The sequence below is a fragment of the Miscanthus floridulus genome, chromosome 9 (genome assembly GCF_019320115.1).
Source record: "Miscanthus floridulus cultivar M001 chromosome 9, ASM1932011v1, whole genome shotgun sequence".
Lineage (NCBI taxonomy): Eukaryota > Viridiplantae > Streptophyta > Magnoliopsida > Poales > Poaceae > Miscanthus > Miscanthus floridulus.
Genome location: NC_089588.1, coordinates 33,436,180 through 33,451,412, shown reverse-complemented (window position 1 = coordinate 33,451,412; position 15,233 = coordinate 33,436,180). Strand labels below are relative to the sequence as shown.

At 42.2% G+C, this 15,233-nt stretch overlaps 1 pseudogene; it reads right to left on the bottom strand.

Annotated features, from left to right (window-relative positions):
• Positions 1-1,618: 1,618 nt before the first annotated feature.
• Positions 1,619-9,299, bottom strand: LOC136479627 (wall-associated receptor kinase 2-like; annotated as a pseudogene).
• Between the last annotated feature and the right edge of the window lie 5,934 nt (positions 9,300-15,233).

Below are 15,233 nucleotides of genomic sequence, written 5' to 3'. Positions count from 1 at the left end.
ATTTGGTAATAATTGTCTAATCGTTGACTAATTAGGCTCAAAACGTTCGTCTCGTAAAGTACAACCAAACTATGCAATTAGTTTTTGATTTCGTCAACATTTAGTACTCCATGCATGTACCGCAAGTTTGATGTGACGGAGAATCTTCTTTTTGCATAGTGCCAACTTCTGGAATTGGTGGGAACTAAACAAGCCCCAAGACGTACGACCCCGAGCCTTTTTCTACTGCCATTGTATAATCTGCAATGTATACTGCCCAGTGGCGAGTAGATCATCACCCAGATGTGAGATACCACTTGGGCTATTCGTATAGCCTCTAACTAACTACCATTAATATAGAGACGGGCTTTACTCCCGGTAGAGAACCCCCTCTAGTCCCGGTTCCCCACCTGGGAGCAAGCATCCGGGACTAAAGGACCCCCCTTTAATCCCGAGTCGGGAACCGGGACTAAAGGGAGACTTTTAGTCCTGGTGGGTAACAACTAAAGGGGGACTTTTAGTTCTGGTGGGTAACACCAACCGGGACTAAAGGTCCTCCCAGCTTTAAAAAAAAATAATGTCTCCCACCGCTGCGTCCCGTAAGATTCGAACTCAAGACCTCATGCATTGCCTCGCGCGTAGCTTACCACCCCACCTACACAACACATCTAACAATGGATGGGATGCTTCCCTTTTGAACTAACCCATCGGCAACCGGGACTAAAGGGTCCTTTAGTCCGGGTTGGTGTTACCAACCGGGACTAAAGGTTGGAGGACTTTTAGTCCCGGTTGGTGGCAACAACCGGGAGTAAAGGTCCATCTTTAGTCCTGGTTGGTGTCTCCAACCGGGACTAAAGGTCCCCTGCCACTGTGCTGAGCGCAGTAGCCGTTGGGCAGGGACCTTTAGTCCCGATTGGAGACACCAACCGAGACTAAAGGTCTCTCTAGTTCCGGGCGCAAAAAATGCCAGAACTAGAGCCCATTTTAGCCTCGGATGAAAGGTCTGTTCTCTACTGGTGTACTGGGCCCCAGCAGCATCTTGCCGTCCAGACTCGGAGGAGGGGAGAAGCATCTAAGTGGTTGACCACGGCGTGGATGCCGCGCTCGTCGCAGGAGCCGCGCCGTGTGAATTCCTCTCATTTTCTCCGATTGGCAGTTTGCTCTCGGTGGCACGGATTGTCCCGAGACGACAGCCCCGCACACGTGGTCGAGTTCCTGCGCAACCTCGAGACTGCTTCAGCAAGACGCGCTGACCGTGGACAGCCCCGCACACGTGATTCCTTCTTGGATTGATAAAATAAATTATATATAAATAAAATAGTGAACAATATATATAGAGGTGCATACATATGGTAAAGGCGTGACCGGTAGAAGACATCAAAAGGCAATATAGAAATGATTTTCAGTAACGAGAATTTTTTTGAATAGAGGTGGCTCAATCTACAGCTAATTCTACAAGTCTGATTTGATCTGCTATATGGTTATCTTTATTAACTGGTGATATGGCTGAATCATGTGAACAAAACAAAAGCAATGGTACAAATAGAGGATCCAGTAGAATCATCATGCATAAAAATACTAGTAGCTAGGAGAAGTTAACTAACCCTTGTGCTACTGATGCATACGACACAGAGCTATGCTATCTAGGATACCTCGCCGACATCAATCATCTCTTGCTCCAAACTGTATCTTCTACTAGATTCCTCAGATCTCTGCCCTTCACTAGTCCATGATGGATAGTATCCCCGAATGCTACCATTCACAAATTCCTCAGTTACCATATCATCTTTCTTGTACTTTTTGTTGGAACCTTGTTGAAGTCCTTCTAGTGTAAGTTCAACCTGTCGCATCGTTGGTTTTTCTTCACCTCTTATTATACAGGATGCTGCAAGCATAACAACTTGTTGTACTTCTGTGCCTCCTTCTAGAACCTGTGGATCCATTATCTGGTCAAGGTTTCTAGAGGCAAGTAGATTGAGGAAATGTGGAACAAGGCCACCATATTCATTGGACAAATGTTAACAAGTTGGTTTCTTCCTGGTGAGTAGCTCCACGAGAATTACACCAAAGCTATAAACATCACTTTTCTCGGTAAGATGACCGGTTTGAAAGCACTCTGGATCCAAGTATCCGAATGTTCCCTGTATCCTTGTTGTCAACCCTGTGTTGTCTATCGGAATGTACCTTGAAGCTCCAAAGTCGGATATCTTTGATGTCATTGTACCATCAAGAAGTATGTTACTAGACTTGATGTCTCTATGGATTATTGGGATTGACACCGATGAGTGAAGATAGGCAAGAGAAGTAGCTATTTCAGTTGCGATCCTCAGCCTATTGCTCCATGAAAGTGACCTTTCTTGGCCTTCAATATGAAGATGGTGATAAAGGGTCCCATTGGGAATAAACTCATACACCAACAATGACACCTGATCAGTCTCTAGGCAACATCCAAAGAGTTTTGCCACATTCTTATGGTTGATCTGTGAGAGGATTGCTACCTCATTTATGAACTCATCTATTTCTTTCTTCATGGTAATCTTTGACTTTTTGATGGCCACTACATGTAAATCTGATAGTATTCCTTTGTAAACAGTACCATGCCCTCCGCCACCAATCTCACGAGCTGTGTCGAAGTTGTTTGTGGCCTTTGCAAGCTCATCCAATGGTATTATCATCCTTTCTGCAATGTCTGCCTTTTGGGACAACAGCTGTTGCAACAGTTGTCCACGATTTTGCTTGAAGTACTTTTGTTTCTGTACTTTTATCTTGCGTTGTTTAAACTTGCGGAGTAGGAAAAATATACCCAGAACTATCAGAAGGAGCGCTGGGCCACTAGCAACTGACAAACCAATAATTAAACCTGAAAATGTACATACACATACACTATTATGATCATTTTTGCAAGCTACTAATGTACGTACAATGTCAGCAGAAGGATCCAGTGGCTCTCACCTTTTGGGGCCTTGTTGACGACGCAGCCGACGTTCTCATAAGCGTTGCCGTGCATTCCTTTCGGGCACCGGCACTCGTAATGTCCACGCATATTGTGGCAGTAGCCGCCCAAACATGATTTGCGTATCGCCGGGTCGTTACACTCGTCAATATCTGTAGCCAGTAAGGATGGACAATAAAGAACAATGGAAGCCATTCCAAAGAAATATAAACTAGTGAATAGAGATATCCACGAGGAGAAATGTGTACTCGGGTAAAAGCATTAGTGACCTTGGCATCCATTGGCGACGTAAGGGTTGCCGTCGTAGCCCTTGGAGCAGTGGCACGTAAAGCCTCCATTCTCTTGTCGGCAGTCACTGTTCTCACTCCTGCAAAGGCGGCTGGACAGGTCCCATGGGCACTTGCCTGAGTTGTCGGCAGCAGGCGCTGACAAGCCTTGCTTAACGGCCCATTGTAGAACAACGGGAGATGACTTGTAACCGATCCTCTGATCATACATGTTGAAGATCTTGTACCACTGATCAGCCAACCCCGCCTCCGAGACAAGGTTTTCATTTTCGGAAATTAAAATTTATTGGGGGTCACAGATAAAGAGGATAAACAGGATATATTGGAAATATCAGACCAAATTCAAATAAAATTTAATTTGAATTTAAGTAAATTTAAATAAATTTAAACAAAATTTGTACGAAAAAGATATATATTTCCTTATCGGCACCTACGGATAAAGAGGATATATCGGAAATATCAGTAAATTTCGGCCGATATTGGAGTCCAAGATGAACGCAAATGCGGACTTCAGCATCAAATTACCATAATCATGGCTAACGTTCCCTAGAGCTTTGAATTCCACTATCTTGGGCTTGCTACCTGCAGGGATGGGCGCATGGCAGCAGCCATCGTGGCCGGAGCAGTACCTGCGGTGGCTTTGTGTTGGGACCGGTGGCCTGCCGTAGCTGCAGATACTGTTGGTGGTGCGGCTGCTGCTGCTTCCGTTTCTGTACTCCCCATGGAGGCTGGCACGCACGTCCCACCTGGAGATGAAGATGACTCGTTCCTGGTCGACAGTGCATAGGGCTCGCCGATGTCTGGGAGGCTAACGTCAGCTGAAATAATTTGTCCGACGACGATATCGTCTTCCATCTGATCGACTTCGGTCGTCCAAGACGAATGTCTGCTGTGATGGATGACGCGCACTGTGGAGTTGCGCAATGAGATGTGGACGACCTGGAGGGTGCCGTTGCCGTTGCCGTCCCCTCCCAGAAGCAGCCGCGGGGGACTGTGGCGCGTGTCGCAGGTGAGGTTGAACCCAGGCCAGTAGCAGCGGGAGGGCCCAAAGCCGAAGGGGTACGGAACGCTCACGTCGCCGCAGCTAGTGCTGCAGTTGGGCATCCCTGTCGTCGGCACCGGAGCCACCGTAGGCGACAGCGCGTCTGCTGCAAGTAAATCAATGTAAGATACCGCTGCGCCTGTGTGTGCATCCAGTGTGACTCCGGGGTGCTTTTGTACTTAATTAATACTGACCTTTGTTGAAATTATAATCGACACAACCACCTTCGACGTCGGGTTCGCCGTAAGTTCGGCACTGACAATCATATGACCCGATCGTGTTGATGCATACACCGAAGCACACTCTGTCTTCACCCAGCAACTTGCACTCGTCCACATCTGGAGCCAGTTAACCACCAATTGACACATGATGGAAATAAATAAGACTAATAATCCATTATCGTGATTTTGCAAGGACCCCTAATATTAAGCGATATAAATGTTAAATTCACTAGTCCATCAACATATGCTCTTGCATGTGCTAAAATCTCATGAGATATAAGCATTATGTATTACTATTCGACAATACCTATAACTAAAAAAAATTACTTATATTAAGTTTTTCGCTTTATCTCCTAGCTTGTTACTTTGTGTGTAGTCACTATTTAGTTCAGTTGTGATCCTAACGACTACTAATCTATATATTTTGACATCTATCCATATTTTTTTTCTTTGCAAGGCATCTCCATGTATGTTTGAATATATAGTCAAAACCTTAGCTTAAACCATATTTTCTGATGCCATCAATATAGATTTTAATTTTAAAATTTTAGTCTTATTATAGTTACTATACATTTTTACCCTAAAGAGTAGCCAAAACTTTTGTACTTATTTTATACTTTATTAACTCTTCTTTTTATTTTATTGACAATAAAGATTTTATGCCATAGATTGCACCCTTGAGTACTACAATTGCACACCAGTCATTTATAGATGCACCATATCACTTAAGATCAACGATCAAGCTTGAAGTGAGATGTAAGATAGGATAGCAGCGATAACCTCAGGAGGATAGTATTATTTATTGGAAATAAATCTCAAATACAAGTTATTACAACCACCATTTGTCTGTATTAACCTCCACAGTTTCTCAAGATGTTTGAATTTTTCTTATTACATAATTATATATACAATAATGTTTCTTTATTCTAACAAAGAGTTCTTACAATTATACTATTAATATAGACATGTAAAATATTTTAGTTAAATGTATGCACAAATACAAAATATTTTTTATACAATTATATGTCACAATTATTAATATAATTTTAAATGATTTGTTACTATCATTAGTAAATGAGTCAATATTTTTCATGACATCTAAAACATAACATGTATATTTATTGCTCATGCATGCATATGTATTTGATCTGCATTTTGGCAAAACATGTAAATATATTAATATTAATAGAAGTGGGTAATATGATAACATTGTGGTTATTTAAACATTTTTTTGTAATAAAAAATGTTGGTAATTCATATGTAGATTTGAGAGGATATTTTATTTTTTAATAATCAAAGAAGTTGTAATTAAGACACAAATTTAAGAGCTTAAGTAAATTATCTATCGACTGTAGGTGGGTAATTATAGGAAAATTTAGGGTTACCTTAAATTATATTCATAATTGGTGGGTAATTTACATACATATTCATAGATCACCTTATGTTTTTTTTGCATTTATTAATGTGAGCAATTATTTAGGAAAAAACAGATCAAATGGTTATTATTATCAATAATGATTAGAGTACGTTTACAAATTGTCCATGTGATTGTGGTTTTGATGAGAATTTATAAGATATATTTTTTTCTAGCATTTCTTGTGCTCACAATTTGATAAGTGATTGGCTAAAATAAATAGTGCTCGACTTTCCTATAAACACCAAAGCATACTTCTAAGTCAAACATTCTTAACTTTGACCGGCATAAGTTAAAGAAAAATCCGTGTAGTTTGACAACATGTGAACTACATACTATAAATGTATTTCTCATATATTCAATTTATAAATATAAATCTTATGTTGGTAGCCAGTGTAATTTTTTAAATTGGTATTAAAAATTTAAATGTTTGACCTTAGAACAAAAACTAATATGCAGGCCGTGCGACCGTATAGCACCTTGGATTTTTTGGGCCCCCAAATTTTGATAGCCCATCAGGAGTCAGAAATCGGTATGGCGCTGCGTCAGTGTTTCGCTGTCCCGTGTGTTCGACTCCACGAGCCTAGCCTGGGCCACGTTTAGTTCACCCAAATCTAAACTTTGGCACCATGCAAAAAAAAAAGATTCTCCATCACATTAAATTTATGGTACATGCATGGAGTACTAAATATTGACGAAATCAAAAACTAATTGCACAGTTTGGTTATATTTTGCGAGACGAACGTTTCGAGTCTAATTAGTCAACGATTGGACAATTATTACCAAATACAAACGAAATACTACAGTGCGCTATAGTACTACAAGAAATCCGGCGGCGGCGATTCCGCGCGCAACTAAACGAGGCGCTGGTTAGGATATCTCATTCTGCTGATTTGCTAATTGGTGAACTGCCGTAGAGGCTGCCTGGCCGGTCCGTAGTGCCCCAAACTGCTTGGTAACTGTCTGGACTTTTTGTCGAGTTTTTTTTAAAGAAATTTTATTCTGAAAAAGTTTTGCACCAAACCATCCAATTATCATAGGGTTTATTGCAAAAAGTACAAGTTAACTTTATCATACGCCTTCTCGAAATCAACCTTAAAAATGGCCCTATTTATTTTCTTTCTATATAGTTAAACTGTTTCATGAAGGATTGTGACACCTTCCATGTATCATCTTATCTGCTACCTTGTTGATCCTATTTGTCGAAACTTTTGTGAAGATTTTGAAACTCAAATTTAGTAATAACATCTTAACCTTTTGGCAGTAATGTTATAATCCCAAAGTTTTGAGACTAAAAAGAGATAGATTTCCTTCATAGAAATCATGGAATATATCCAACAAATCGGATTTAATTGCATCCCAAAACACATGATAGAACTCAGCTAGAAAACCATCTGGACGAGGTTCTTTGTAATGTTCCATTTGGAAAATGGTTTCTTTAGTCTCATCTTCACTGAACACTACTGTTAAAAAACAATCATTCTCTTCTTCAGTTGTGGTATGCCATCACTCTGTTCTCCAGCATAGTGAAATTATTCTCTTCTTAAATATTGATGGGTGCAACTTATCTTAAATTTCCAGCATATTGAAATTATTTTCCTCTTAAATAGTGATGGGTGCGCCTTATCTTAAATTGCCATTTTTGTAATGAATTAGCACCTCTTGTTTTGTTCTCCCAAACCTCTGTCACTTGTTCATAGAAACCTTCTCGTAGTTACCATTACAGTTCAAATTTGAAAGCCTAACTCACTATTTTACCAATAGATCTATTCCCTTCATTCCAAATTATAAGTCGCTTTGATTTTTTTTGTTCATCTATTTTATTATGTATATAGATATATTATTATATTTAGATGTGTAGCAAAATGGATATACCAAAAAGGTCAAAATAACTTATAATTTGGAATGGAGGGAGTATTAGGGTAGGTGAACACCCCCTAGCAGCATGAGATTTGTTTAGGGAGGGAGAATTGATCAGAGAACGACTCAAAGGTGGTAGTGATCCACAGCAAACATCGACGATGGCCAGTTGCCACAAGCTATGTAACCCAAAGGTGCCTACGGAGAGTACATTGGGCCGGCTGCCCGGCTACTAGATGGCCCAAGCGAAGCAGGAAGCCCAGCAGCCACTACCTGTCCTATCCAACGAATGTGTCGCCGCGAGGCGTATATGCGAGTGAGAGAGACGAGACGAGTCACGAGTCGCAAGCTCTAACGCGCTACTGGTCGCGCTTGGTGCGTAGCGCGCGAGTGGCCTGGTGGCTTGGCCAGGCCTACGCATCCACATGCAGTAGCGACAGCCCACGTTAAAAAACGAAAAAGCTCTCGTGGGTCTGGTTGTGTAGCCTGGAACGTGCACAAGGATCATATCATGGCCAGATCTGGCCTATGTATATGCAGTAGCAACAGCCCACTTTCGCGCCTGATAATAATTCTTATGTTTCAGTTTTTTTATTATTTTATCTACTTTAGTTTCCAGTTTCTATTTGTCATTTTCAGTTTTATTTTCTAATTGCCCATTTCAGTTTCTGCTTCTACTAATTTCAGTTTCATTTTTATTTCATTTTATCTACTTTAGTTTTTTTTTTCAATTCCATTTTTTTTTTGTGGTTGTCAATTTCAGTTCATTACTTCAGTTATTTCATTGTTTTTTTAGTTTTAGTTAAATGAGTTAGGAGTTTTTTCAATTTTTTTTTTATTTTCTGTTTTCAGGCAAGTTTTTTTCATTGTTTTTTTAGTTTCAGTTTTCAGTATTTTTTAAATATTTTTTTAGTTTCAGTTTTCAGTTATCGTTTTAGGTCTGAATGCCTTCCTAAATCCGGCATATTAGTTGACTCACCTACAATTAGCCCTGGGCAAAATACCCGATACCCATTATCTGAAACCGTACCCGAAGTACCCGAACCCAAATTATCCGATTACAAATTCGGATAGTAACTTGAGATACCCGAATTTAATTTGGGTAATTCAGGTAATAAGTCGTGGTACCCGATTTGTACATGAATGCAAACACAGAACCTCCAACCCTACTAGTCGGCCCAACAGGCAACAGGAGAGAAGAGCCCATCGCGGCAGCGTCCCAGCCCCAGACAATTCCCCACCCCACGAGTCCCTGTCTCCCCGAGACCGAGAAACACAAACCTAGCGGTGACGGCGACAAATGGGAAACCCAGCGGCTACCGTGGCATGGCGGCGGTGCGGCGGTGCCTCGGGCCGAGCAGTCGAGGTCGAGGCGTCCAGCCCTCATCTCCTCCTCCAGACCTTCCCAGGAGCCCACGGAGCTAGGCGACGCACTCACTGGTCCCAAGCGCTGGCACCGCTGCACCAGCAGATCGAGTGACGAGGAGACAAGGAGGTGCACGCACCTGGTCTTCCACTCTTGTCTCTTGTGATTGTGGAACATCCTGTTTGGTAGTTGGTGTGTACTTTGGTATTTGCTAGCTAATTAAAGTTTCCCTTATGCATTTTTCTCTCTGATATGCTGGATACAAAACTGCGTTTACTGATTAGGATTGCTGCTGAAATTCTACACAGTTTGATGGTTTTTGTGAATCCCGAGTCACTACTGCAGAAACAATTTTTAGGGGCGACTTGTAACTCTTTGTAGGGGCGGTTTGGCCAGCCGCCCCTACCGAACCGTCTCTAGAAATCATGCATTTGTAGGGACGGTTCTTGGGCCGCTCCTACAAATCGATTTGTAGGGGCGGCTCGTATTACCAGCCGCCCCTATAAATCGATTTGTAGGGGCGGCTGTAGTACCAGCCGCCCCTACAAATCGATTTGTAGAGGTGACTGTAGTACTAGCCGCCTCTATAATACCTGTTTGTATGGGCGGTTCAATCTAGAACCGCCCCTATAGTACGTTTTTCCATAAAAAAAAATCAAATTTACAATTCAAATTTGACCAGAACATTGTTTGTTTCCGCGTATTCCATCCAGCGTTCGCGTTGCCGAACGCCCCGCGACCAATGTTCCGAACCGCGTTCACGCTGCCGAACGCCCAGCGTTCCGAACCGCGTTCGCGTTGCCGAACGCCCCGCGACCAACCTTCCGAACCGCGTTCGCGTTGCCGAACGCCCCGCGACCAGCGTTCCGAACCCCTTAGACTACAAGCACAAGAGTATTATATAAACTACAATTACAAGTCCAATTCACAAGAATATATACAATCCATTATTAAATATACAAATTCTATACACATTGTTATCAACGTCCTAGAGCTAGCCTTTCAGTCTCACGAAGGTATTGGTACTGAAGATTTCTACCTAAGTCAGACTCTCGGTCATGGTAGGCGCATTTGACGTGTACAATCTGGTCCAATATGAAGTTGCAAAGGTCGCCGACGAGCTCTAGGAATTGGTCATCCTTGTATGGTTCTCTTTTCATTCCTTTCTCTTCTTTCCACTACAAGAGAACAAGTTTCGGTTTAATATTTCATATCATGTACGAAGTTTTTATACTACGGGTGAAGAGGTTCAAACTTACCCTTAAGGGGTGTCTCCTGTAAACACCGGTGTTACTCATCATAGAACATATATAGTATCCACAATGTACACTCACAGGCTTCTGTTTGGGGCACTGTGTGTTTTGCATATGAAAATATTAAGTAATGCTTTTGACAACCATGTAATGGAGTACTGAAGAAGTAAGTTACACTTACCGCACATAGTATTTTTATAGCCAGCTTTTCCTTCCTTGCTGGATCATGCCTTCCATGATGATTAGTGACATAGAACCTAAATGCCATGTTCGAATTATTTTAACAAATACAACTTGTTAGTATCCAAAAGTGAACGTTACAAGTATGTATACAAACATATAAGCAAATGAGGATTGTCGATATGTATACGTCTTCAGAATCGATATGAAGTCTTTGTATGTCACCAGGTCCCTATCTATTGAATCAAAGACCCATGCCATGCTCCTCCCGACATCGACGGCTATACAAATCCAGTGGTTGCTGCATGGATTGAATCATAGAACAAGATAAACTCTTTTGCATCGAATAAAATATATTGAACAAAGCTTTAAGTATAGAGTTGAACTTACTCGAAGTTGTATGGTAGCCATATAGTAGAGTGTTGTTGGAGAGTTTTGAAAGCCAGGGCAATGTATGCCGCAACCTTAAGGGACTCTTCCCTTAGTTTCGCCGTATGGATGTGCTCTTTCTCCCGAAGAGTCTTTGCAGCAGCTAGTTCTTTGTTATCCAGTGTCCACTGTTTAGGGTAATTAAAATTTGTTTGGGCTATAGCTTGAGGGTCTAGATACCCGGCTTTCACACTTGGCATTTGTTTGATAATGTGCACTTGCATTCAACAAATCACGGCGTGGGTTAGTTACAATAAAATTCAAAGATTACATTCATATCATATTAGGAGGACAAGGACTTACAGGCACTACGTGCGAATTAGATTCATCTCCATTTCTCCCTAGTGAAAGCATGTGTGCATGTCATTGAAGTCAAAGATAATTTTCCCGGCTGGGCTTCCAAATGTGCCGGTGGGGAAGCATGCTTGTATGATATCTATGCTCGTTGGGAGAACACACAAGTACCAATCATGGAACCTTCTCATTTCAAGTGGTAGGCGCTAGATATCCTGGTTTGGTAGGAAGGGCTTGCCTCTTTCATATGTTTTTGGGCAATCCTTTGACCATTTGATGGCATCAACATTTGGATATTGCTTTGCAATTTGGTGGAGTTTGCTAGTGATGGCCTCCTCAGAACCCTGTGATGGGATTTTTTTAACTTGATTCTCAGGCTTGAATTGGTCATGGGAATACCACTTGGACACCGACGAGATGTCTTTCATCGGAACATAAACTAGCCTTATGGTGATTGGATGCTTCTTTGAAGTTCCCATTCAGGCACGTCCTCATCTTCTTGTGCAGCACCTTCTTCAGGAGGCACTCGTTGTTCATGTATCGGCTGTGCTTGTTGAGAAGACTGTGGCATCTCATCATGCACTTGCTCGGTACGAGCTAGAGAAGGTTGTGGCATCTCATCAGGCACATGCTCGCTAGGAGGCGAGGAAGAATGTGGCATCTCAGGAATGTGGTGGTCACGAGACGGTGCAAATATCTCCCCGACCTCAAGAACTTGCTCCAAATTTGGGAGAGGGGGAGGCGGCGAAGAAGCAGGCAATATAATGTCCCATTTGTGCTAGAGGATGAACTACCCCATAACGTCTCCAACTAACACCAGCCCCTCGGGAGTTGCGTAGTCTATCCTCCACTACATGAACTCGGGCTTCACGGTATGCACCTCGACCCTAGTGTAGCCTGGCGGTATCTTATTATTGTGGTGTAAGCCACCGGGAGGATGTGCCACACCCATTGCCACCTTCATCACAGTGTTCTGCCGGCCGCTGAGAAACACAAAGGTGCAACTAGTTGGTTCCCGTATGCGATCAACGGGGGTTGTGGCTGTAGTGGAACCTTGGCTGCTAGGAACTTTCGGAGGGCTGCCAGCTAATGCCTGTTCTCCCGGCGGTGTCACTAATATCCGTGGCTCTGTAGACAGTCATTGCTCCTCCAGCGCCTTCGCCACTAGAGCCTTCACTTGGAGCTCAAGATTAGTCTCCCGGTCTCTACCATGTTTCTTGTACATGTGCCTGTCCTCTTTGAATCCTTGCTTCCAGGTCGTCCTTTTTCCCTAGCCCCCTGGTGCGGCCTGTGTGCTCCTTGTTTCCCAAGCCAAGGCTAAGCTCATCCCTCTCCGTGGAAGGATTGAATGAGCCATTTTCCTTATCTTCAGCATATTTTAGTATCCTTGATACTGCCTCTTGGGTCTTTGCCTAATCAAACTTAAGACTACCGCTGGATTATTCTATACTCCTCGCATATATACAATTCCTTGAGCGTACCTTCAAATTTGTCACATCGATATTCCCAGCAGTTGCAACCTCTTCGTCCATCTTCCTAAACTACTCTTCCTTGGCATAGTAGCCACCGGGGCCTAGATGATGGTGGTGTTTGTTCCTCTTTGCCAGCTCGGTGTTATGGGCACTGAGCTCCAATGCCTCCTGTGAAGTCTTTTGAGCCACGAGCTCCTCCCATTGACTAAGAGTTATTTTGCCGAACTCGTTGAAGGGAGTTAACCCCTTTTGGATATACTTTGTGTTGAGCTCTGACCTCCAACGTCGGAATGACTCTCCCATCATCCTAAAAGCATTTTTTATCAGTTCATGATTACCCTTCGAAAATCTAAAATTGAGCTTCAGCTGCCTATCCCATAGTTCATTTTTTTTGTTCTCTTGTACCTCTTTCTAGGTAGGGATTACTGGGTTCAATTTATCTCTTACTAGGGCCCCGATCGCATTACGAAATCGTCCTCTTAATTCCTTCGGCTCAAGGATCTCCCCTGCTGGCTCGACCTCCGTTATCACATAGCATGCCTTATCTGGATATAGATTTCCTTTTCTATCCCCTCGTTTCCTCTTAGGCTTGGTAGTCGTGGTTGTGTCTTGAGGTTGTGAAGAAGAGGCATCGTGATCCGTCTCTATGGCTGTTGCCTCTGCTCTTCTTTCCTCTACTTCGTCTTGTCCAGCGAGATGTCGCGGACGTCGACATCATCTTTTTTGAGTTTCAGGAGGGACCTGTATATACGACAGGTCAAAGTGTTAGCAGAGGTAACACAGCCAAAGCTTTAGCAAAATTTACAAGCTAAGGCTTTTTCCCTACCTCCTCGTTCGGGTCAAAATCCTTGTCCAAATCTTCCTCCGTTGGCCTCCTTCTGGCTTCACGTGGGAAAGGATCCTCGGGACTTACATATCCCTCTTCTGAGTCATCATCATCATCATCCTCTTCTTTTTCGCCTTCAGCAGCCTCTCCTGCTCTTCCTTCTACTCCCCCTTCCTCCTCGTCACACTGCTTCTGAGTAAGCATCACTTCTAGATCTTTTTTCTAACTCATTATCAAACTGCTCCTGAGTTAGCTGATCCTCTAGTGCTTGCTCCTCATAGGTTGGTTGCTCATCATGCTCGGGGCATCGGGCTGCACTGTCTGGTGTCCGCGATATTATTTCACGCTTTGTTCTAATAGATCCAAGAAAGTGTGCTTTATGTACGCGAGAAGGTATAAGAAATAAAAAAGGTCTATAAACCAAAATAGTCCTATAAAACAATAATATATAAAAAAAACGAGTAGTAGCAGCAGTAGAGGCCTCAGAAACATGTCAATCATCATTTGATCATGAACTTAGAGCATCAAGGCATCATAATAGAGAAGATAGGAGAAGGTAATGTAGGGGCGGCTGCTAATGATGCCAAGTTCCTCACAAGTTCTTGATCATCAGCTCATATTCCATATAATGTATGGACTTGGACAATTTCATCATCGGCAAAATAAAGAAGAGGAGAGGAGAGGGGAGATTTGGCAAAAAAAGCAACAGCTGCTTAACAAACATAGAGAGAAAAAGGTATAAAAAAGCAGCTGTTGCTTCCCAAACATAGAGAATAGGAAAAATAGCAAAAAAATAGTTGACTGCTGCCACATGGTTGGAATACCCCTGCAGATCAAAATCTGGTAACTTAGATGTGGTAAATAATGGATTAGAGTAGAGGAGGAGTAATAGTAGATAGAGTAATTGTAGAGGAGTAGAGTAGAGGAGGAGTAGAGAAGTGTAGCAGCCAGTAGTTAAGAGCAGCAGCCACTTAGATACAGTAGTAGTCGTAGATAGAGTAGTAGAAGTGAGCCACTTAGTAGTATAGGGAAGTGAGTAGAGTAGCAGCCAGCAGCTAGGGAAGAGAGTAGAGTAGCAGCCAACTAGTAGGAGTAGGAGTAGCTAGCAGTAGCAAGTAGAGTAGTAGTAGTTCAGTAGAGTAGAGTAGTAGTATTAGTTCAGTACAGTAGGCAAGTGAATACACATGCATGCAAACTGCTACAATGAGATGTAGTAGTAGTAGTTCAGTAGAGTAGTAGTAGTAGTTCATTACAGTAGTTCAGTAGTAGCAGTAGCCAGCAGCTAGCAGTATCAACACACATGCATGCAAACTGCTACAACCAATATAGCTTAGGCAAGTGAAACCAACTAATAAATAAATAAAACTACTTGCAACCTAAAAAGATGACCAAAATTCGTGCAAATGACAAAGTTCAGAACCTAAGCTAACTGCATGTGCTTGCTGCCACCACCGAACAAAGGAGGTCAAACAAATCTAACCTGATACACTTTTCATAGAAAAACAAACAAAAAGATATGAAAAAATGCAATAGCTGTAAAATTCGAAGGATAATAAGTTAAATGTATGCATATAATAAACTCTGTTTGAAAGTTTAAATAAATAAGTTAATGAAATATGCTTCATGAAATCTAACTTCTAGACCCCCAAACCAGTTT